Genomic DNA, 23,027 nt, shown 5'->3' with positions numbered 1-23,027 from the left:
ATTCAGAGTCTGGCCCTGCCTCCCAGCTGACTGGATCTCCTGGCTGGTGTTAAGGAAGCCTGGCGGCCTCACAAAGACGCAGTGCCTGGTGCCCTTCTTTTACTGGCTTCACGTGGCGTGTAGTTGAGTAACGGCCACCTCGCCAGCCTCTATTTCTCTGCATTGCTCTGTCCTCTGCCCGAGGTTTTATTACTCAGTGAGCGATGTTTGCTGGAAACACTTTCTTTATGACTTATTAATAAAAAGTGAGAAGGGAGAAATGGAAGAAACACAAGGTAAGAGAGCGGGATTGTATCTAAGTAAAACACTTTTCAAAGTGTCAAAAGGTCTTTGGGGAAATAGCAAAAATAAATGAGTCAAAGTGTGAAGGGAGTGAGAGGCAGGAGCCTGGCTTCAGGAAATAAGTTCTCAGTAGCAGCAATTTGAACTAAAAACAAAATAAAACTTGACAAAACAAAAACTAATAAGAATCATTGCCATATTCTTCATCATGGTCACCCTCACCACAACAGCTCTTGTTGGCGTATTATTTCAAGACTGGATTGATCTGAAAAATGACCAGGTCATGAGGGAGTAATACAACAAAGTTGACGATGGTGGCAGGTGGATCCAGGAAGGACAGAGTGATGAGAGCTGGTCCTACCTGTCCCTGGGCTCCAGCAAATGATGGCCCTGAGTCCCTCAGGGCTGGGCAACATCTCCAGGGCTGGACAATACCTTGGATCAGCCTGTGTTTCAGAATCCAGGGTCTCCAGGGTCTCCAAACCTCCCCTAGAATTGTCTGCTCATTGAAAAGCAGGAAGTAGCCACCAAGAATGCAAATGCACACCCCGTAGGTGAAGTGAGGGACATGTGAGGGGAAGGAAGCTGCATACTTCGTGAACCTTTGGGATTCTTTGTGAGACATGAGTGAAAAGGTGCAGCCTGCCAGAAGCCTTGAAAAACTCATCACGCTTCAGTGATGGCTCCTAAGCTGAGCCTTCTGAAAAGGTTTTTGTGAAAAGAAAAGGATGCTGCTCTCCTATTCTTTGCTTCTCCACTTCTGAAAGTTCCCAATTTCAAGAGGTTTCCCATTCTTTCCAACTGCCCTACTGCCCTAGTGTCCAGGACACTGGCCAACATTAAGGGCGCTTCTTTCAGTTCTTTGCTTCATGAACGCCCACTTCCATGGCTTTGTCCATGTTGATTCTACCCAGAGCCCCTCCCCACTTCCCATCCCAATTCTCTCTCTTGAAATCCTACTCATCTCCACAAAGCACTACTGGATGCTTCCAAACGGAAGGAATTTCTCTGTTTGCTCTACTTTTCATTGTGCGTATCGCATTCATGCATATTTTATGAATATCTGTACACATTGAGGACTTATCGTCCCTACTAGACCACAAATTCCCTCAGAGAGGGGACCTTGTCTTATTGATCTGAATAATGTTCAGAACAGGGGGCCTGGGAAACTTTCCAGCTATAAGAATAGTGAGTAAAAATGAAGAAAGCTAGATGCTTTCCCAGCATGTAGCATCATAGCTCAGCAAACTGAACTGAGTGGCCTAAACCCAACTCATCCTTCAAGGCCCAAGTCAAATGCCCTTTGCTCTTAAAGCCCTACCAGATATTTTCATTTGGAAGTGTGCTTTCTCTTCCTGGAGTCCCTATAAAGGGCATCAATGCTGTTCACCAAATATTTCCAGTTCTTCTTCTGGACATGTGGTCAGATTGTATTTCCCTGGCCCCATTGATGCTCAATGTGGTCATGTGACTTGCCTTACCCATAAGATAAGAGCAAAAATTATTTGTGTCACTTCTGAGTGGGAACTTTCAGAGCCAGCAAAGATTCCTTCTGTCCTCTTTCTGCCGCCTCAGCAACTGTGCAAGCCCAGAGATGGAGCTTCCCTTTAGGTGGAGTTCTAAAGTGAGGACTCATAGAGCAGAATATCTCTGCTGACCCATGATAGAAATATAGGAGGGGCAGCAAATAAACCTCTAGTTTTTATAAATTTGAATTAGGATTGCTTATTACTGCAGCATAACATAACCGATCCTGTCTGCTATACAACATAGTACATTCTAATATTACATTATTTGTGGAAATGTCATCTCCCGAATCGTTGCTGAGCATTTATTCCTCTGTTCATTCATTTATTCAGTCTTTCACATATCCAACAGTTATTTGTAGAGCACCACCATGTATTAGACATTGTGCTGGTTTCCTGAGACAGTACAGTAAGCAAAGCCAAGTACGTGTTTGATCTGGGTGGGAGGGTGGATGAGTAATCAGTGAGTGTCAGTGAAGTATGACGCACACCACTGGGGGAAATTCAGAATGCTATGGGAGCACAGAGGAGGGGCATCTAAACTCTTAGGAGTTTGGGAAGATCAGGGAAGGATGGCTGGAGAAATTCCCATGTAGGCCAAGACCTGAGACCAGCAGGAGTCATTCAGGTGAAGGGGTGAAGGGAAGAGGAAAGTAGAATAATCTAGGCAAAGGGGGTGACATGTGTGAAGGGAAGATGGGCAAGAAAGGACAGGGGAGGTTCAGAGACCTGCAAGTCATGGAGTGTGGCAGGAGCATGGAATCTGAGATGGGCGGGATGCTGAAGCTGGGCCGGGTAAGCTGGGTTTAGATCTAGAAGAGCCCTGGATGCTAAGTTAAAGACTTTCCTTTGGACTTTATGGTAAAGGCAATGGGGAGCCATTGAAGGGTTTAAAAGTAAGTGAGTGACATGATCATATTTGTGTTTCAGATTTTAAAGGTCATCCTGGCTGCTGCAAGGAGAAGAGATTGAAGTGGGGCAGCATCACGGGCACCTGCGGGTACAGCTTGTGTCTGATTCACCTTAATGGCCATTCCCCTCCTCTCCCACCAAGCCCCAAGCACCACATCCACATTCCAGAAATGCTAATTGGATGAAGAGATGACAACAGGCATGCGAGTCCTCAGCCCTGCTGAGTCTCTGTCAGTAACACCTCTGGGCTCCGAGCAGCCGCTCACGAACGGCAGCCACTTGGAGTTTGGGGGGATGATGGTTTTAGATGCCAGTATTCTGTCATGAGCAAACCTGAGCAAGCCCCAGCTTCTCAATAATAGCAAGCCTGTGCTGGCCAGTGCAGGCCTGCCCTCTTCCCCAGGAGACAGAAGCATCTAGGCACTCCCAGAGGGAAACCAGCTGCGTGGGTGGGGGTTTATGAGTGCACATTGGGCTTTGCCACATCACACCTCAATCTGGCTGCAGGCTCTGCTGGATCTGGGCTTTTCTCAGACCGCCGAGCCCTGGAGGCAGGTGGGGCAAATGGAGGCTCCTACGAGTCACAACAGAAAGGGAGGTTTTATAACCCTTGGTGGGCCGAGGGTGGGGCTTGGGAGGCACCAAAGCCCGCTATTTCGGGCGGAGAGTGGCGCTTTTGCCTGGGCGCTGGGCTGTGGGCCGAGCCAGGTGCTGCCGAGCAGGAGGGCTGCTCACACTCCGAGAGCCAGGCCGGCAATTCCAGAAGGCAAAACTTCAGTGTATTCCAATTTTCCAAAATAGAAAGAATAAAACAAATCAGAGCAGATGTTCCAACATGTAATTATCAACTAATCAGTTTGGACTTTTTTTTAAAAAGGGAAATTTCAAAATAGCTCCCAGATTTCATCAACTGCAGCCCTGGTGGAGGGCTGGCTGGGTTGGAAAGGAGTTACTGCAGAGGGCTGCAGGTGCCCAGGTTGGGGGTGGGGGTCGGGGGGCAGGTGCTGCTGCTGCGGGGCGCAGCAAAGGAGGAGCAGCGCCAGGCTGCAGGTGCCAGGTTGAGGCAGCTGGGCCTCAAGATAAGCAGTTTCCCTGTGGGAACGCTGGGAGTTGGGATGAGTCAGCTCCACGGCTCACCCTGCCCTGCATCTTGTCTCTGGCAGCCTTGCAAAGTGGCAGGCCTGGAAGAACATAAGTTGACCACTTTACGCTCAAGCTTAAGGCCTTGGCCACCCCCTGATACTGTCTCTTTCCTTTTAAGTCAATAAGATGCAGAAAAGAAACAGGACATGTGCTTGGATGGTCAGCAGTCCTTGAGCTGTGGAAGACCTGGGCCCCTTAGTTTAATTCTGGAATTGGGTCTGGAATTTGCAAGTCTGAAGTTTCCCTTTAAATGCTGTCGGGGGGCCTTTGAATGATTTCCTAGCAGCAAATAATAAGACGGAGGTAGCAGAAGAAAGGAGGGAAGGGAGAAGGAGAGAGGAAGAAAGGAGTGTGGAGAGGGGAGGAGGAGAGAGGGAGTGAGCCCTAAAGGACTGAGACACCACGGTGGCATCTATAATTTTATTAGAAATTTACGTTAGAGTTCTAAGATGTTAGACATTGTTTAGAAATGGACATAGACTTCCTGCCGATCGATGCATTTATATGTGTAACTAGAGCTCTACAGGTTATCTGCACCTTAAGCAAGTTACGTTTGCTGGAATGAGCGCTCTGCGGTCCCCAGAAACCCTCAGGAACAGTGTTATTAACACACAAACACACTTCACAGCTTCCTGCAGTAGGTGCTTGATCCCAGGTTTCCCAGCCCTGCGGGCAGTCCACGGCCGCTTCCTCACTGCTATCATTTAGCTGCAACCTAGTTCCCAGGTGAGGACAGGACTGAACCCCCTCCTGAGTGCCTGCTCTCTGGGAACCAGTGTCCAAAGACCACACAGGTGGCACAAGGCCCAGTGGTCTCAAGAGCGGGCTCCTTCGGGCTGCCTTGGGCAGTCCCAGCCTCACCCCTTGCTAGCTGTGCGTCTTTGCTAAGCTGCTTAACCTTTCTGGCTTCCATCTCCTGTCTGTAAAGTGAAGCTAATGATAGTACTTATTGCACAGGGTGGCTGCGAAGTTTACAGGAGGGAACTCACAGGAAGTGTTAGCACATGCTCGGTAAAACGCTGGCCCTCTGAGCAGAGCGTGCCTCCCCATGGCCTGTTTGTGCAGGGCCTGGAACCAAGAGGTCGTCTGACTGGGAGGAAGTGGAAGATGTTCTGTGGGGTTGACTATTCCCATCCAAGAGAAGTTCTGCCCGTGCCTGGAAGCTGCTTGAGACTCTCTCTACTTTTTTTGATTCTAAGCCTTTGCACTGGCATTCCTTCTACCGTGAATGCCATTTTAGCTCCTTGCCATCTTTGTATAGCCAAATTCTGTTGACTCCTTGAGGACCAGATCAATGCTCACCTCCTGCAGGAAGTCTTCCGGGTGCTGCATCCCAAAGCCATCTCTGGCTCCCCTGAATTCTCTGAGCAAATACATCAGTGTATTTCTTGGTATGACTTATGCTCTCCAGCTTGTGGTTCTGTCATTTGTGTACATACTTAGCTCCCCTAAGAGACTAAGTGATCCTTGAGGAAAGGGTCTCTACTGGGTCCATCTTGAGGAGGACCCCACCCCGCTCTGTGCCTGCGGCAGGGTAGGTGCTCAATCCATGCTTTTCAGAGTGTTCGTGAAGACAACTTGTACCCTGCATGCAGCTTGGCTTGTCAACAGTGCAGTGGAGAAGGAAGCCACAAACCAGCCTTCCAGCTGAACAACAGTGAGGACCTATAATCTAGAGGGAGGCAAATGAGTGAGGAAAAGTTCTCTCTGTTATCTCTCTACCATCATATTTCAGGGGCTTTGGCATGCTGGAAATGGAGTGGTCTATCCTTGGCCTTTTGATGAGAATAACTGCATGGACTTTGTCCACCTTCCTTTTAATTTATTATTGAGAGGTGGCTTAGCAGAGTGGTAAAAATAAACACTTGAATCAGATTGCCCGGGTTTGCATTTCAGTTCTACCACTTACCTGCTGTGCAGCATTGTGCAGATGACTTGACCCCTCTGTGCTTTTTCTTCAACTCAGAAATGCAAACAATAATAGTATCTGCCTTTTAGGGTTGTCGTCAAGTCAAGAAAGAAGTACCCTACGTAAAGTACTTAGGCAGTACTTGGCACACGGTAAGCACCAGGTGGTACTTACTATTCCATACCTACAAGTCAAACCACGGAAACAATCATACTGGGCTCTGAGGGCACAGAAAATAAAGTCAAGAGATCCAGGTTCAAATCCGAAGCTCAAGCTACATGTTCTCTAACCGTAAGTGAGGTACTTAACTTCTTTGAGCGTCTGTAAAATGAGAGTTGAATTTGTTGATTTCTAAAAGCTTCTTTCAAGCTCTATTTTAGTGTGTTTATGAATATTTGGGAGGAGACGAGGCAGCAGAAACAAACATTGTGCACACTCAAATGCTAACTCTGCATACCCTTTCTTCACCCTCTCTATCCTATTTCTTATCTCCTTTTCTCTTCTCTCCCCCGTTCCTTACAGAACGTCCAATCTGTAGTCTCTCTCTCTCATGCATGCACATGCACACGCATGCATTGCTTCCTTCTCCTTATGACCTCATTTAATCTCCTTCCACCTCTCAGTTTCTCAGGAAACCTCCGGGTTAAGGCCCTGGGCAGGGTGGCGGCAGCCGGGACTGGGCCGGCTGCTCCATCGGCTACTGTAAAGCTGACGAGCCTGCAGGAGGATTATGCTTTATTGGATATATAGGCCCTGGCTTTCCGTGGGCTGAGCTTTCCACGAAGCCTCAAGAACCATGGGCTTGACGAGGAGTCAGGGCACCGGAGAAAAATGAAAAAGGATTTTTTTTTTTAACTTTTTTAATAAATGATAAAGAAGGAAGAGAAAATTAATAAACTCCAGACCCCTCCCCTTGCTCATTTCTCACCCTGGTACAGAGGGGTGTGCACCCACGTGGAGGGGGTGCCCCATTCTGTGTGGGGGCCTCTCTGCCCCTCGTCCAGCCAGCAGGCTGACCTGGTAGAGAAGCTGACTGGAACTGCTTTAATGACAGGGGAACCACATTTATCTCCCGAATAACCCAGGAAGTATCAAGAGCCTGGGGGATCACTTGGGAACGCCACACCTCTTGGTAGCCCCAGTCAACAGAAAAGACTGAAAGGATAAACCATATTGTGGATATTAAAATGACCACTCTGTTGTGAAATGATCGTAATGCTAGATGGGAAGCTTATTTGTTTTAGTTTTCCTACTCAGAAGAATAATGTCTTGGAATGATTTTGTCTGTAGAATCCAAAAGACCTGAGAAATGGTGCTTCTATGCTCCTCCGAGATGGGAATAGGGTCAGCATCCTCCGTTGGAAGTTGTGAGCCTATTTAGAGGGTTTTTCCTTCTGCCTAAGATCTCTTTGTCTCATTTTCTCACTCTGCTGTGTCTTTATCTCTTTCTCAGTTGCTGACTCTTTCTCTCTCCCTCTCTCCACTGCCGCTCTCTTGCATCCCTTCCCCAACCTTCACGGAGAAGCTCCAATTAAAGCAGAAATGGCAGTTTGGCTCCTGAGCTGACATCTCCGTTGCTGCAGAAGCTCTCGCAATTGACAGAAATCCTTGACTTTCTTACCTCCTATGTGCTATGCGAAAAGAAAAAAAAAAAATTACTGCAACCCCACTAACCCCGTCCTGTTCTCCTGTCTTTCCTTCTCCCGCTCCTTCCCCAGCAACCCTGCTCACCCAGGCTCTTCCCCTAAACCCAGGGCGGAACGTCTTTGGACAGGAGGGTATTGATGCCACTGTTCTGAACTCTCTCCTCAGCTCTCCCATCGCATCCTGGCTCCTCTACAGGGTGGAAGTGTCTTCCACGTCGCATTTCAATTAGGATTTGAAGGAAGCTGCAGAGGTCCCAGCCTGTTCTTGGGAACCCCCTCACTTGCCTGCCCGCAACTCAGAAATGTCAGGTTTTGTAGTTCGGTGGTTCCCAACACTGTTCACTAACGATTACATTTTGTGAACATTACCCTGAAAGGCTGGGGCAGAGAGCCCGCGGTCTGCCTGCATCCCCTTCTAGCCCTGCGACCTCCACCACATCCCTTGCCTGAGATGTAAGCACCAGGCTCCGGCGCCACATTTCACTGCTCTCTGCAGCTTCACCAACCCCACGCCTCCCTCTGGAGCCTGGTTTCCAGCTGCCTACCACACGATACTCCATCCGAAGCTGCACATCCCCCGCCCCAATGCTACATCCAAGGGCGAGCTCATTACCTGCTCCCCAACAGCACATGCAAGCTTCCCCTCCACCACAGTCAACTTGCTCTTCCTCCTAAGTGACAATGTGGCCATCCTCTCAGTCCCCAAGATTAGATCCAAGCCATCTGCAGGTTTGCCATCCTTACTCACTGCCCCGAGCCCAGTGTGCACATGGCCCGGAAGCTCAATCTCTGCTGCTCCCTCGAGTCCATCTCCCTCCTTCCCGGTTTTCACAGTGTCTGTCTGTAACTGCTGCCCTGGCCTCTGCCTGGTCTCCCTGCCTGAAATCTCAGGCCACTCCAAGCCACTCTTCTCTCTGCTTCTGGGGTTTCTATTCCTAAACCTAGCCTGTTTCTCATCTGTGCCATCCTCAAGAACTTGTGATGGCTCCCTATTGCGTATGGATTGGAGTCCAAGTCTGTTTTCAATCTTATGTCTCACTCCACCCACCTTAACTGCCTTGCTACCGTCCCCCCAAAGCTCTGTGCTCTTTTATAGCTCCCCATCTGTCTCCATGCTGTTTTCCCAGCCTGGAATCTCCTTTCCTCCAGCCTGTCATTGTGTCTTGTCTGGCAATTTATGCTAATAGGATCTCTTGCGTGGGAAAGACACATAATAAATATTTGTGGATTGATAGATGCAAATTTAAAAATCTAAAAGTCATTCATTTATTCAAAAAAATATGCATTGAGTGTCTACCCCAGGTCCGGCCACACTAGACGCTGGGGATACAGAAGTAAGTAAGGAGAAGTCATGGTTCCTACTCTTGATGGGCTCACAGTCTAGAGGAAGGGCGGAAATGGAAATAAAGGAATCACAGTGCAACATTAATGTGATAAACTTACCATCGTTTGCTAGACGTCTACTCTCTATCAGGAACTGTGATGGATACTGAAAATAGGAAGATGAACAAGGCACAGTCTTTACTGTTGAGGAGTTTCAATTCTAGTGGAAGAGGCTGACAAGGAAAAGAGAAATAGGAGAATAGGGATAAGAGGGGTTTAGTCACGTGAGCTCTGGGAATGTGCAGCAGGGGCTCTAGATACAGCCCTGGGGATTCTAAGCTCACTTATGGAGATGAGCAGGGATGCAGGAAGAGGGAGGGGTGGGGCAGCAGGGAGAAGGAGACGCCCGCCCCGCAAGCAAGGACCCAAGAGAGAGACAGCAGTTCTGAGAAGAGGGACAGAGGGGCAAGGCGGCAGGGGAGGAGCTGGGACGTGCAGGCCGAGAGGCTGGAGTGAGAGGGAAGTGTAAGGACGGAGCAGAGGCCAGGTCAAGAAGGCCTCAGTCCGGGAGTTTGGAGTTCACCCTGAGCATTGAGGAGGTTCCGCGGCACAGAGCGAGGTGGTCCGATTTGTACCTTAGAGCCATCACTCTACTGCTCCCTTTCATCCATCATTCATTCATTCAGTGACTGATTCAACATGTATTGAGCGCCTACCACATGCCAGGAGTGATGCTAGGCAAGGTGGGGAGGGCGAGATTAGAGCTCGGGGCTCAGTTCAGAGGCTGCCGCAGAGTTCAGGAAAGAGAAGACATGGTCTGGGATAAAGTGATGGCAGTGGGAAGGGAGCAGGTTCAGCGGTGGAAACTTTAGGGCTTAATGACAGATTAGATGGGCTACATGGGAGCGAGAGCTGGTAATAACAACAATTATGAACATTTATGGAGCTTTTACTATGTGGTAGGCACGATTCCAACTCCTTTATACGTATGAACTTCTTTAATTCACACAACAACCTTATGAGATAGGCTCTATTATTATCCTCATTTTCTGAATAAGGAAACTGCAGCACAGAGAGTTCGAGTGACTTGCCCAAAGTCACACACACGGCTAGTAAGTTGCAAAGCCACGATTTAAATATGAGCAGAAGGAAAAAAGAGGCATGTTTCTTAGAAGGAAACAGCTTGAGTAGAAGGGCAGGGTAGAGGTGGCCATGTCAGGTGGAAAGGAGCAGAAACCTGCAGGTATTTCATCAATTTAGGCGATTTTAGAGAAATTAAAAGCAAAGTGAGGTATCGCAGAACCTTTGGGTCTTAGAATGAAGCCGTGGAGGCCACTTCCTTAAGCCAAGATTTCTAACAGTTTCAAACGAGCACACTTAGCCTGTGAAACTGGGGGCCCAGCCTGCTCAGAGGGCCCATTATTTCTCCGATCCAGGACTACCTGAAGCAGAAGGGCCCTTTTTTTGTTGGGTTAAAACAGTCATAAGAAATGTTTTGGATTGATTATTCTTGAGTCCTTCCATTCCTTGCCTGCCTATTCTGCTCAATTCCAGGAAAATGTCTTTGACGTTGCATTCCATCAGCATTCCAATGTGTCCTTGGCTTATGCTGACAAGACATTTCCATGTCTGTTGTTGAAGTGTGTTATGCATGCGTATATCCAGGACTGGCTACATAACTTGTGGGACCCAGTGCAAAACTAAAACAAGGGGCCCCTTGTTCAAAAGTTATTAAGAATTTCGAGACAGCAACAGCAGAGCATTAAACCACGCGTGGGGCCCTTATGAGTGCAGGACCCTGTGTAACTACACAGTTTGCAGACCCTGGAAGCCAGCCCTGCATGGATCACTCATCCAATTGCACTAGAAATTTCTTAAGGGTAAGGACCACATTTTCTGTCCTAAAAGTACTTTGGAGTCCAAAAAAGACTCATCAAATTTTGGGAGAACATGGGGCTGGCCAGGTTGCATAATGGTTAGGTTTGCGCATTCTGCTTCAGCAGCCCAGGGTTCACCATTTCAGATCCTGGGGACAGACCTACACACTGCTCATTAAGCCATGCTGTGGCAGCATCCCACGTAAAAGAACCAGAAGGACTTGCAACTAGGGTATACAAATATGTACTGTGGCTTTGGGGAGGAAAAAAAGAGGAAGATTGGCAACAGATGTTAGCTCAGGGCCAATCTCCAAGGAAAAAATATTGGGGGGAGAAGAGTATAGGAAAAGGAATCCTTACTACACCCCACCCTGCAGTGGGTGTGTCTCATAGATGAGTAAACAAAGCCTCAGTGACTTGCCTAAGGTGGATTATTGCTAACAACGGACAGAGTCTGGATGGGCATGCACATTTTTCTGTTCCAGAGCCTATACGTTTTGCAATGTACCCCCCTCCCACTGTGTAGAGGGATGATTTCAATGAAAGGGACCTAAACCAGATCCCTTGAACCTTCTGTCTCTGTCATCAAACCGTTAAGACGATTGAAATGTTCAGAGGGATGGGGAGCTTGGGGCAAGATTTGGTTCTTCCTGGAGCCACATTTGATCTTAACTGGGTGGCTTCCAGTGTTTACAGGAATCAGAAAAACTGAAGTTAGAGATGGCCCAGGGACCTGGGATAGGCTGAGGCTCAGGGAGAGAGTGAGCATTAACTCAATACCTGCTCCGTGGCCAGCCGTGTGCTGTGGGCTGGAAATGGAACTCACGTCAAGGACAGACTGAGAGGCAAGAACGGGGCGAGGATCTCTTTGCACAATTTATTTGTTAATTTTGCAAACTGCAAGTTTAATTTTTAAATCAAGTTTCTGAAATGTCGCAGCATAAAATAGTGGCATTATAATGGTTTCGTGTGAACCTTTGCTTAGTAAAGCAGTGGTTCCCAATGTTTTTGCTTGTTTTGAATGCTAAAAATCCTTTGAAATCTCCCACATCAAAGTAGTTTTTCTTCGAGTTATCTGTTCATCAAAAAACCGTGTAATGACAAAAAGCCATAGTAGAAAATGTGTTTTATTCATCACAACATTGATAACACTTGACAAATAATTGCATATCATGTATGTGCGAGATATATTGTAAGTGGAGCCCAGGGACTCAACTAGGCACACAGAAGGATTCACTCCCCCAAACACACCTCACCCCACACGTGCACATGCGTTAACGCACACACACAGGTGAGAAAGCCGCTGAGCCGTGAAAAAGACCCAGAGCACCCAGCCTTGGCTTGAGCTGCAGCTCGCACATGCCATCAGGTGATGAGTCTGTTCCAAGGGGTGTGTGTTTGGAGAATCTCAAGCATCTGTTTGCAAACCCAGTCTGGCCTGGTCTCTCTTCAGGCCTCCTGGCGAAGTGGCAGAGAGATGAGCTGTCTGATTTGCTGGGAGGAAGCCGGGAGCAGCTCCCTGAAGAGCGACCCAGACAAAACTTGGACAAGGAGGGAGCCGCTGGAGGGCGCTTCTCGTGGCATCTCCTGGGCAGAACCTGTGATTATACCTTTTTGATTCTAACCACTGGGTGGGCACAGCAGCTTTTTCTAGCGCAGTTTTCTTCCTGCAGTAGGCTTTCCTGGGATGAATGCAGCTATTAGAGTTGAGCTGGGCATAAATAGCTCTTCAGATGCTCTGTGGTCCTGGGAGTTGGCATTAATAAGGATGAGTTGAGGGAGGGAGGATGTCCTTGGCCCCCAGGGCCCCAGCAGGGTACCTCTCTGCCGGCCCCTCTCCCCTGGGTGCAGCCCCAAGGTTGGGAGCTTGGCTATTTATAGTCAGGCTCTGGTATCTCAGATGATTACCTTTCAGATCTCAAGTGTGTGGTCTACTTTATGGAAATAGCATGGTACAAACTAATTGCAGGTTTTGTGGTGCATCTATTTTTTCCCATTTTCTCTTCTCTTGCCACCTCTCCCCAATCCCCCAATTCCCAGCACCACCACGACCCCATTTTTTGCAAAGATCAGAAACATCACAGTGTCATTGGGAAGCCAACAGCCCTGCAGAAATGCCACCATCTCCAGTAACCCCTGGAAAATGTGATTCTCTCAAGGGTGCCAAAATGTACCAGAGTAGAGCTAATTCCTGAAACTTTGCTGGCAATTTCCTAGCTTTTTGCTCAAAAGTCAGCATAATTCCAACAGAGCACGGTACCTTAGCATCTCCATCTTCCACAGCATCTTGGAAGTTGACTAGGCCAATCTTCAAACCTGAGTCTTCTGTTAGAACATCTGTCTGTCCATCTTTTGACTGACCCCTTCTGAAAAGATGAGCTTGCCCCTTCCAGTGCTACCTGCTCCGTGTTTAAAATAATTCTAATTATTAGAAAGTTCTTATTTTGAACTGTAATTTGCCTCTTTACTTAGGCTCTTGGAAAAAAATGAGAACAAGTTTTATCCCTTTTCCACATGATGTCCCATTACCTACTCAAAGACGGCTCAGCTTCTGTCAGGCCCAGCCTGGCTCCAGCCTCTGCTGTGCTCCTTCATCCCCAGCTGGGGCCACTTGATCCTCCCCTCTGGACTCAGTTCTGCTCCAGGGTGCTCCGACTAATCCTGGCCTCGGGCCGGAGAGATTCAACGAGCTCAAGCCCAACTGTGTGGGATTAAAAATCAATTTTCTCTCAATGCTAATCTGGATAATGTGGTTCTTTGCTTGTGTCCTTTTTCTGACTAAACTGCCTTCTACTTATTTTTGTGATAATCATGGCTATCATGTGTCAAGTGTTGGCTGTGTGCCAGATACTGTGCTAAGCGTGTTACAGATTATTTTATTCCAACAGCAGTTCCCTAAAGTTGATAGTATTACCCTGAGTTTACAGATGCGGAAACGGAAGCCTAGGGAGGTAGAGTGACTTTCTCAAGGTCACGGAGGCAATAAGGAAAGAACTGAGGAGGCGCCCCAGGCAAGCTTCACTCTGCAGCCTTGTGGTTAGCCACTCGAATGAAGGCAATGCCTTCCAGCCTGGCCTTTCTTTGTGCCCTCAGTTTGGGTGCCTGTTACCCTGTGTCCCTCTCAGCACCTCTAGGTAGGGGGCGTACCCTTGTCGGACCTCAATGTGCAGACTGGAGTCCTGCCTGAATTCCAGCCCAGGGGTAGGATCTGTACTGCCTGTCTGCTCGCTTAGCTCCATGCACCTTGCATGCCTGCGTCTGGTATTTGCCTATTTTCTTCTCTTCATGATCACAATGGTGAAGATTTTGGAGAAGAGGTCTCCCCTTTTTTTAATTCCTGGTGGTCCCAAAAGGTAACCCAAGGATTCTGATTTGGCCTATGGAAGAGACCCCTGGGAATCTATTGAGAAAGCTTCGTCTCATCTTACACCTAAGGAGACAGTCCCGATTATACGTGATCCCACTATCTCCTCAGCAGCCAGGAGAGCGACGTGTTCCTTGGGCTCCCATTCCAAAGGGGAAAAAGGTAGAGACATGTTCTAGAGTGAAAACATCCCTTGAGAGTTTCTTAGGGGAAATCACATCTTCAAATTTCTTTGGCGTCCATGGATGTAATCGGCCAGGTCTTGAGACTGTGGACTACAGGGTGCAGAGGTTGCCAAGGTCTGTGGTTCTCTCCACTTGAAGCCTTTGCTCAGGAAGCCATGTCCCAGGGTCCAGAGGATTTTCTTACAAGGCCACAACAGTATCAAACTCTCTGTGAAAGAAGAAGAAAGTGCCACATAGCAACTTACTCAGCAATTGCCTTGCCGACCCCTATCTGAGCTGGTTCCTATTCTTCATCTCGAGTCTACCATGTAGACGAAAGTGAAGATTTCCTTCTCAGATGGAATGTTTTCAGGGGCAAATGAAAAGTGACAACCTAAATATGCTAACTAAAAACAAAAGAAAAGAAAGAACATCAAAAACCAAAACAAACAAACAAACAAAACAAAACCAGCCTCTGGGGTCTTCCTAAACACGATTGCAGTATGAGGAACAGCCAGCCCACAGTGAATGGGAAGTTAATTGTCCCTATTAGTGTTGCCCTCTTCTGCCTCTTAGCAGGGAGAGGTTTGATTTTGCAGTCTTTTAAGACGAGGCTCCAGACCCCAGGATCTTGCTGGAGCTGATAACATGGCTTTCTGAGTGAAGGTTATAAAGGGGCAGAACCATAGACCTTCGTAAATTCCAGAGCAAATCTCTTAACCTTGAGGCCAGACTCTCCAGACCAGATCATGTGGGTATGGAGCATGGGGAGTGGGGGCGTTCAGAAATCTTCCCTGACATGTAATGAATTTTCTTTGGTGATATTCTTGGGGTCACTTAGGGGGTCTCTTTTAACAACCCGACTGAAGAGTCTTAGAGATTGCAGGCTGCAATCAGGTGCATTGCATGGATAGCCTTTCGGATAACCCTGAAATTGCCCTCTACTGTAGTAGCTATAAAGAGGGACTGAAACGTGCATCTTAAACAGGCCAACTAAGTCACCATTATGCAATGTGCTATTCACATCCTCATTTTTTGGTTAACAAATTTGGGTTATCACTTTTTCTTAGCCCTCTGAAATGTGTGGGTTTAGAAGTAAATTCTTCCATTTTCTTCCTGCATAGTGAATCAAAACAAAATTGGGAACAGACCCAGACTGGAGTCAGAAAGGCAATTACCGAGGGGGTTGCAAGGTAGCCAATCCAGAATAACTGGCAAGGGCCAGCTGGCCCTGCCTCTGGCCTTAACTCTGTCTATCACAGGAGGGAGAACCCTGGGAGGCAGAATGCGGTGGAAGCGGTCATCTAATCTTCCCTGCGAGATGCTGATCTGCAGCGAGGAACCCCTGGACCAGGAAGCCCAGCTTCACTGTGTCTTCGCCGTGAACATATTGCCCCTGGAATCAGATGGTTCACTGTCTGGTTTTCTTTTTCTCTTTCTTTTTTTCATGGCTCACATTACTTCCCAGTATAATGTTGAGCACATCAGTCTCAACTTTAGATAAGAGCGAATTTATTTATTTAAACTTGATTAAAGATATCAAACAAGCAGAAGAACTAAAACGCAGGCCATCATGTCATACCATATTTGGATATATAGACAGATACATCAAGTTAAGTTAAGAAGCAGATCCAAATTGAAAAAGCTTCCTAGCTCAATGATTCCATCAGTAACCACAAATGTGCTACACTCTTCCAGGAAAAAAGTCCATAGTAGACTCCAGGGAGCATGTAACCAGGCTGGACCAGCCAATAATGCTGCTCTGCTCTCCTGGCCTGTGATTGGTTCAAGGGGTGGGCTTGTGACCCATGCCACGCCAATCAGGGATCTTCCTTAGGATATCTCAAACTGGAGTTGGGAGGAAGATTTTTCCTTTTCTGTAGCATTGCAAACATGAAATTCAGAGCTGCCTGTGGCTAGGTTTCTTTCAAACAGAAAAATTCTGTGATGAAGACCACAGATAGAAATGGACTGAATTGAAAGATTGAGGGAGGGAGAGAGAAAGATCCCAGAATTGCAAAGAAAGACAAAGCCCTGATGATACTGCATCCCTGTTGTCCCTCAGATCAGTCCCACTCTTGCCAGAACTGGCATCATTATCAAGCTAATGAATTTCCTTTTGTTTCTGGATCTTCCTCTTTTAATTGACTTCTAAATTGTGGCATCTTCAAGGTTCAGCCCCGAGCCATTTTCTCATCTTCATCTGCGCTCACTCCCTTGATGATCTCATCACTCGTGACTTTAAGTACCATTTATGCTGACATGTCATTGATAACTCTAGCTCTGATATCTGCACTTCTATATATCTATATATCTGGCTGCCTATCCAACAATGCCTTTCGGGTGCCTCGTAGTCATTTTGACTGGATGCATCCAACACAACACCCTCCCCCTCTCACCCCTCACCCACTCTTCCCCATCTTGTTAATGGTACCACCAATTGCATTTTTCAGCTGTTCAGGTCAGAAATCTAAGCATCATTGTTGACTCCTCCCTATTTTGCACCTCTGGCATCCAATCCATCACCGAATTCTGCTGGTTCTACTCCTAAAATAAACTTCTTCTCTGTCTGCTTCTTTCCATGTCCTCTTTTCCCAGCTGGGTCTATCACAATAGCCTCCTAACTGGTTTCATTGCTTTTACTCTTGGCCACTTAGAATACATTCTCAGTCTCCACACAGCACATAGAGCACTCTGTTTAGAACTGGAATGACATAATGTCACTCCCGTGCTTGATTTCCTTCAGCTCCTTCCACAATAATTAATAAAACCCAAACTTCTTCTCATGGTTCACAAGACTGTATGATTTGCGCCCCGTCCGTCTCTCCAACTCATCTTCTTCATTAAGTCTTCTGTCTGTGAAACTGTCAAATTTGTTCTCTGCCTCAGGGCCTTTGCATCTGCTCATCTCTACTCACGATGTTTGCATGACTGCTTCGTTTTCATCATTCAAATGCCTCACAGAAGCTTTCTCTGTCCCTCAGCTCTAAGAGATCTTTGATTCCTCAGTAATATTCTATATATGATGTTATTTATTTTGTCATAATCTGTTATTCTCTACTTATTTGTTCTTCATACTTTGTCTCTCTGTACTAGAATGTAAGCACTGTAAAACCTGAGACATCACATCACTATAACCTCAGCACCTAAAACAGTTCCTGGCAAAGAGAAGTGCTCAAGAAGTGATTGTTGAATGAATGACTAAAAGCTATTTAGTTGGGTTTCTCTTGCTTGCAGGTAAAGGAGGTTTTGAGAGATACAAAATATTTCCTCATAATTCCACACAAAATTAACAATCATAAGCTTGATAGTTAGGAAACTTAGGTTATAAAGCTGTATTGAATACTGTAACAACAACAGCGGCAACAATGATTCTTACTATTTATTTAGCATTTACTATGTACTGGAAGTGGAATTTTGTATCAGGCTAATTTAATCCTCACAGAAACCCTGTAAGATAGGTATCTTAATCTTCTTTGCACAGTGTTGGAAACTGAAACCCAGAGAGATTACATGACTTGTCCAGGATTACATAGCAGTAACATTAGTGGATCTCAAACTTGAACTTGGGAATTCTGATTCCAATGTCTGATCCGACGACATCACACTACCTCTCTAAAGTAAATATAATAAAAGAGTACAAAAGATAAATATTGAATAAAGTGAACTCTTCGCTTCCTGCCAAGTATGAAGGTTTTAGATATTTTTCTAGATAAAAACTTCACTGCTGAAAACAATAGAAGAAAATGTGACACAAAAAGCACTTCACAGGGGAACCTAGGAAAATTAGCTTAACAAACAGTTTGAATAGTCAAAGAATGCCAAAAGTCTAAAGTTAATTACCTGTCTTATGTTTTAATGTAGTGTAGCTTTACAAGAGATAAAATAATATCTACCCAAGCATCTCATAGCAATGTTGGGATATTGTGAAAGTATTTTGAGTAAGAAAAATTGTATCATGCACATCTGAGGTTTAACTATTTTTAGGTTGGCTAACATCTTAATCCCTGAGACAAATGTCTGCTCATCTAAGGAGCTTATGATTTTTTTTTTGGTAAAGATGCTATATACCAAGGGACGCTTGTTTTTCTTTAGAAACGTGAGAGAGACAGATACAGAGAGACAGAGAGTGAGAGACAGAGAGAGAGGGAGAGAGAGAGAGGGAGGAGGAAGGAATGAAGGGAGGGAGGAGAGGAAGAAAAGGAAAGAGGGGGACAGAGAGGAAGATAGGAGAGAGGAAGGGAGAAAGGAAGAAAAGAGGAGCTATCAATGTTGTCTGCCGTGAGATAAACTCTTTGGTTTTATCACTGAAGATCCTCTGTCTCCTCAGTGTTGATAGACGCTCCCTCTGGTTGCTGATTCCTTTGCTCGAGCTCTGTGACTCTCGGGCTTGCCTCACGTCTTCTTGTCGCTGTTTACTTCAGTGCAGCCTCTCCGATCCCCCTCCTGCCTCAGAGGCCTGGGAGAGTGATTGTAAGCAGTGCACAGCACACACTGGCTAATTTCCTTCCCACCCAGGGAGTCCCATCGCTGGACTGATGCTCCAGCCTGATTTGGAATCTCAACATTTTCTCCTTGGCTCTGTCTCCCCTCAAGGTGTCCATTAGTTTATAATGGTCACACTTCATCACCGTCTCATTTATCCACGGCCTGCCTCCTCAGGACCACTCTATCCTCTGATATATTTGATGAAACTCCTATTTTCCTTAACTCTTCTCCAAACTATAACTCAGCTAGGATTTTTGCCAACCTTATCTTCTCCCAGCAGTCTTAACTGATGCAGCCAATTTTTTTTGCCCTGTTCCCTCTCATCTTCTCCATTTCTAGGACAGATGTTTCCTTCCCTTCTTATTAATTATCACAAATACCCAAATAAAACCTAAATATAGACTAACTTATTTTCTCTTCTCTATCAATAGAAATTAAAGTGCTGTTATCTGTTCCTTCCTGTGACTAAGAAATCCCTGGGTAGAAAAATAAAAATAAAAACACTGAAATTACCCATTTATTTAATTACAAGGCACTTGCTTTCATAAGCCACATTTTTACTGCTGAGAAGATTCTGATTTGGCAACAAAAGGCAAAAGCTATTTCTAGTGAGAGCGGCAAGGAGTCAACGTTAGCAATGCGACAGTGTGAAGAAGGCATGTGGAGCAGCTTTAATGGCTTTCTCCCTTTGAGGGAGGGGCAACCAGGAGGTGGGGAACACAGGCCTGGGAAGGCACAGATAGAGAGAGATGGATAAAGTAGAGGCAGGAAGATCAAGGGATGGAGCAAAATGTTAGAAAGGGATAGAGCAACACAAAGAAGCGTATACACAGAGGCAGGGACAGATAGAGAGCCAAGTAAGAGACGTAGGGAGAAAAGGATGGAAAGTAGTGAAGGGCAGAAAGAGTAAGAGACTTAGAGAGAGAAAGAGATGAAGGTCATGAGGGAAGGTCATGCAAAGTTCGTCAGATGTTCTTGGGGATAATGGCTGCAGTTCAGCTCATTGTCACCTAATGATAGTGGCAACTTTGGGGTTTACTTGTTGCCATTTATCACTAAGGTTTCAGAGATAGGGCCGGCCCCGGGGCAGAGTGGTTAAGTCCAAGCGCTCTGCTTTGGTGGCCCGGGGTTTCGCCAGTTTGGATCCTGGGCATGGACCTAGCACGGCTCATCAGGCCACGCTGGGGCGGTGTCCCACATAGCACAACTAGAGGGACCCACAACTAGAGTACACAACTATGTACTGGGGGACTTTGGGGAGAAGAAAAGTAAAAGTCTCAGAGATAAATATGCAGGATTCAAGTATTGCTTGACATTTTTCTATTGAAATAGGGTTTTTTTTGTTAAGATAGGAATGTGTATAAGACCAGTATTCTCTTTGAGAGTTAAAGAAGAGTAGTATCCACAGAAGCAAAACTTAAAGAAATTGAATGATGTAGGCACTAGTGAGATGTTACAGCCAATATAACGTTAGTTTTGATTATTCCTCAGTTTTACTATGGTTTCTGCTCAGAGAGTTACACGCAAAATTGACTTTTTCAGACATTGAAGAGATCGAGGACCCGGCCCGGAAGCAGTTACTTTAAGTGAGCTGTCTTGTTCTGACGCTAACTACTCAAGGCTGTGGGCCTCAGAACTTCACATGAAGCTCGATTGTTTTAGTCTGAAAATCCGTAATCATATATTATAATATGAGCATCATCCACACCAAAGTTCATGGATCCTGTCTAATATAGTTGCTGGAATAAAACGTATTCTATCTTACAGCTCACTTGAAAGGTTCACAGAATTCAGTTAGCTCTGAATGGCAAATAGATTTCATCTCAAGAGCAAACTCTGGTTAATAGATGATAGCTGCCAAGGAAGCTTTGCTGAGAAGGGAAGTGTCGAGAATGAGTGCATGCTGGGAGGGAAAGGATGCTGAGGCTGACTAGCTCTGTGTGCCATAAATATGGGAGGACGGAGTGATGCTCCCTGTGAACTAACTTAGGACCTCATGGCCTGGCGGGAGCTACCTTACTAACACTTATTTAAGTATCAGCTTGAGAAGTGTTAGACTGTTCATTTCTTCTATAGGCCCAGAAGGAGAGAAAATAGAAGAATGTGTGGAACTGGTGAAAAGCAACAAGGTAAGCCACCTCCCAGTTTACCCTGAACTCTAATTCCATCTTTCTAATTTCATGCCGGTTTATTTCTAGTAGCAGTTACAGAAGGGAAAGAAGAGGCAATAAGTTTCATTCATTTCTATTAACATTAAGATAGTGACTACTCTATGCCAAGCACTTGGGATTTATACGACATTATCCAGTTCTCATGGAACTCACAGCCAAGTTGACGTGGGCAGGGAAATCACTCAAACTAAGAATTATTTTAATACACTATGAGTCACGCAATAGTGAATGCCAGTCTCCTACACAAAACCTCTCTGTGACCTATTGCTTCCTGCCTAACGGGCAAATTTCTTACTATAGCACACAGACCCCTGTTAACACAGATTCCATTTACCTCTCCAACTTTCTCTCCCCTGAACTCTGTTCTTCATCCACACTGAACTGTTTTCAGCTTCTCATACAAATCATATTTCAATCACTTCACCATACTGTTCACTCCATCTAGAAAACTCTCATCCCCTTTCCCACCCCACTCTCTGCCTGCTCTGCTCCTTCCTCCAGAAAATCTTCTCTGACCTCACCTGTCTGGGTTATGCACACCCCTATGTGTTCCCATGTCACACTATACTTTGCTCACGTAAGCACTTACACGCTATGTGGTAATTGGCTTGTTACCTGTTTCTGTCTACAGACTCTTTGCTTTCTGAGGGCAGGGACCAGGCACACTTCTTCATTGTTGCATTCCCAGCAAGTAGCTCAAAGCCTGGCACAAACTAGGCTCTTATGGAATACTTGTTAGATAAGTAAATAAACAGAAGTTGCATATAAGTGGGTGATTCCCTGCATCTTCAGTTTACTATTGTTGGATATTGGACACAGAAGGAGGTCATAAGAGATTTATGGAATCTCGGAGGAAAGAGCTGACCACTTCCTCATCTCAGCAGCTTCTCAATTTTTCTAAGAATGTCACTCTAGGTCATTCTCTGATACTTATTTTCAATCTCTAAGCTACAAGATGTTAGCTAATATACATAAAATTTTACCCCTCCCATGGATATTTGAAATTAAAACTTGGTTCTGGAAGGCAAAAATTCTTCAAGGACTGAATAAATGAAGAGCACTGATAATTAACAGGTGCACAGAGCTTTAGGATTTTCAAAAACCTTCCAAATTATTTTTATTTACTTCCTATAGTAAACCGAAGCCCAGAAGCTCAATGACCTGCCCAACATCACAAAGACCAAAGAACAGAGCCAGGAATCAAAGATGGGTGGATCTTTTCAATTCAAATCCTATGTCCTTTCTTCCACAACACCACGACTCCCTGTGGCTGATGGAGAAGTTCCAGGCACTGAATAGAAGTATGAGAGAGCTATTTGGGAGGATGTGGGTCTGCCTGGTACCATCCAAGTCACACCATGTAAGCTGTCCCTGGGGAGAAGATATGGCAATGACCCCTCCTGAAAACCCATTATTGAACCCCAATCTGGGTCTGGTACTAAGTTAATGGAGGGGGTTCTGGGGCTGTCACTGGGGTGTCACTTTAATACCCTAAGCTGAGTTCAAGACATGCCTGGTACATGATGGCTAGAGATGGAACAACTTACACGCCAGGGTGTCATCTTAACTAGAAAAGAGTGGTTTCCCTCAGGGGCTGCACTGGATGCCAATTGATGGTGGATGTGAACTTATGTCCTGGTGGGGTAGAGTCCCTTCAGGATAGCAGTGCTGTCATGGGAGTGCCAAAGCTAAGATGGGCAATAGGGCCTCAAGAAATGGGGAGAGATGGGTAAGGAGCGAATCTCAGGTTAGAAAGTGGGGTGTCATTTGAATGAAAGAGGCACAGTTGAATCTAAGAGACCAGGGCTAGTAAGTTACAGGGGACTATGAAGTGTGCATGGAAGGACCCAATGAAGTTTACGGGCAGGACTCCGTTGTGCTAGGATTCTTTTGGAAAGTTCAAACCTTATAACCCTGAAAGGGATCTGCTCTGAGTGGAGCCTTGGACAGCTGACTGGGAAACCTGTTCAGGGACTGGGAAGCTGAATACAGAAGGGAGGGAGCCATCACACTGTTCAATGAATCCCATCTCTAAAACTCCTGGAACCTTTTCTTGTCCTCCCCTGCACAGTCGAGACCCGGTCTTCCTCCACTTCCCATTTCCATCTTTTTGCAACCAGGAAGGCTTTCTCCCCCTTCCTTTGGCTCCTGGGATTGGCAATACACAGGAACTTGCTATTTTCTCTGTCACTCAGCCTTGCCCTACCTCAGGGAGAAAACTG

General features: G+C 46.1%; 1 long non-coding RNA gene across 1 annotated transcript in view; it reads left to right on the top strand.

The window, feature by feature from the left end:
• LOC139084285 (uncharacterized) overlaps positions 1 to 22,159 on the top strand; it is a 37,518-nt gene extending 15,359 nt beyond the window's left edge. The window contains exons 2-4 of the long non-coding RNA XR_011541664.1: positions 2,739 to 2,808; positions 20,711 to 20,763; positions 21,940 to 22,159. This is a non-coding gene — a long non-coding RNA (uncharacterized lncRNA). The remainder of the gene's footprint in view (positions 1 to 2,738; positions 2,809 to 20,710; positions 20,764 to 21,939) is intronic.
• The last annotated feature ends 868 nt before the right edge of the window (positions 22,160 to 23,027 follow it).

Source organism: Equus przewalskii, chromosome 6, assembly GCF_037783145.1.
Source record: "Equus przewalskii isolate Varuska chromosome 6, EquPr2, whole genome shotgun sequence".
Classification (NCBI taxonomy): domain Eukaryota; kingdom Metazoa; phylum Chordata; class Mammalia; order Perissodactyla; family Equidae; genus Equus; species Equus przewalskii.
The sequence above is the reverse complement of the archived record's forward strand: the minus strand, read 5'-3'. Positions and strand labels throughout refer to the sequence as shown.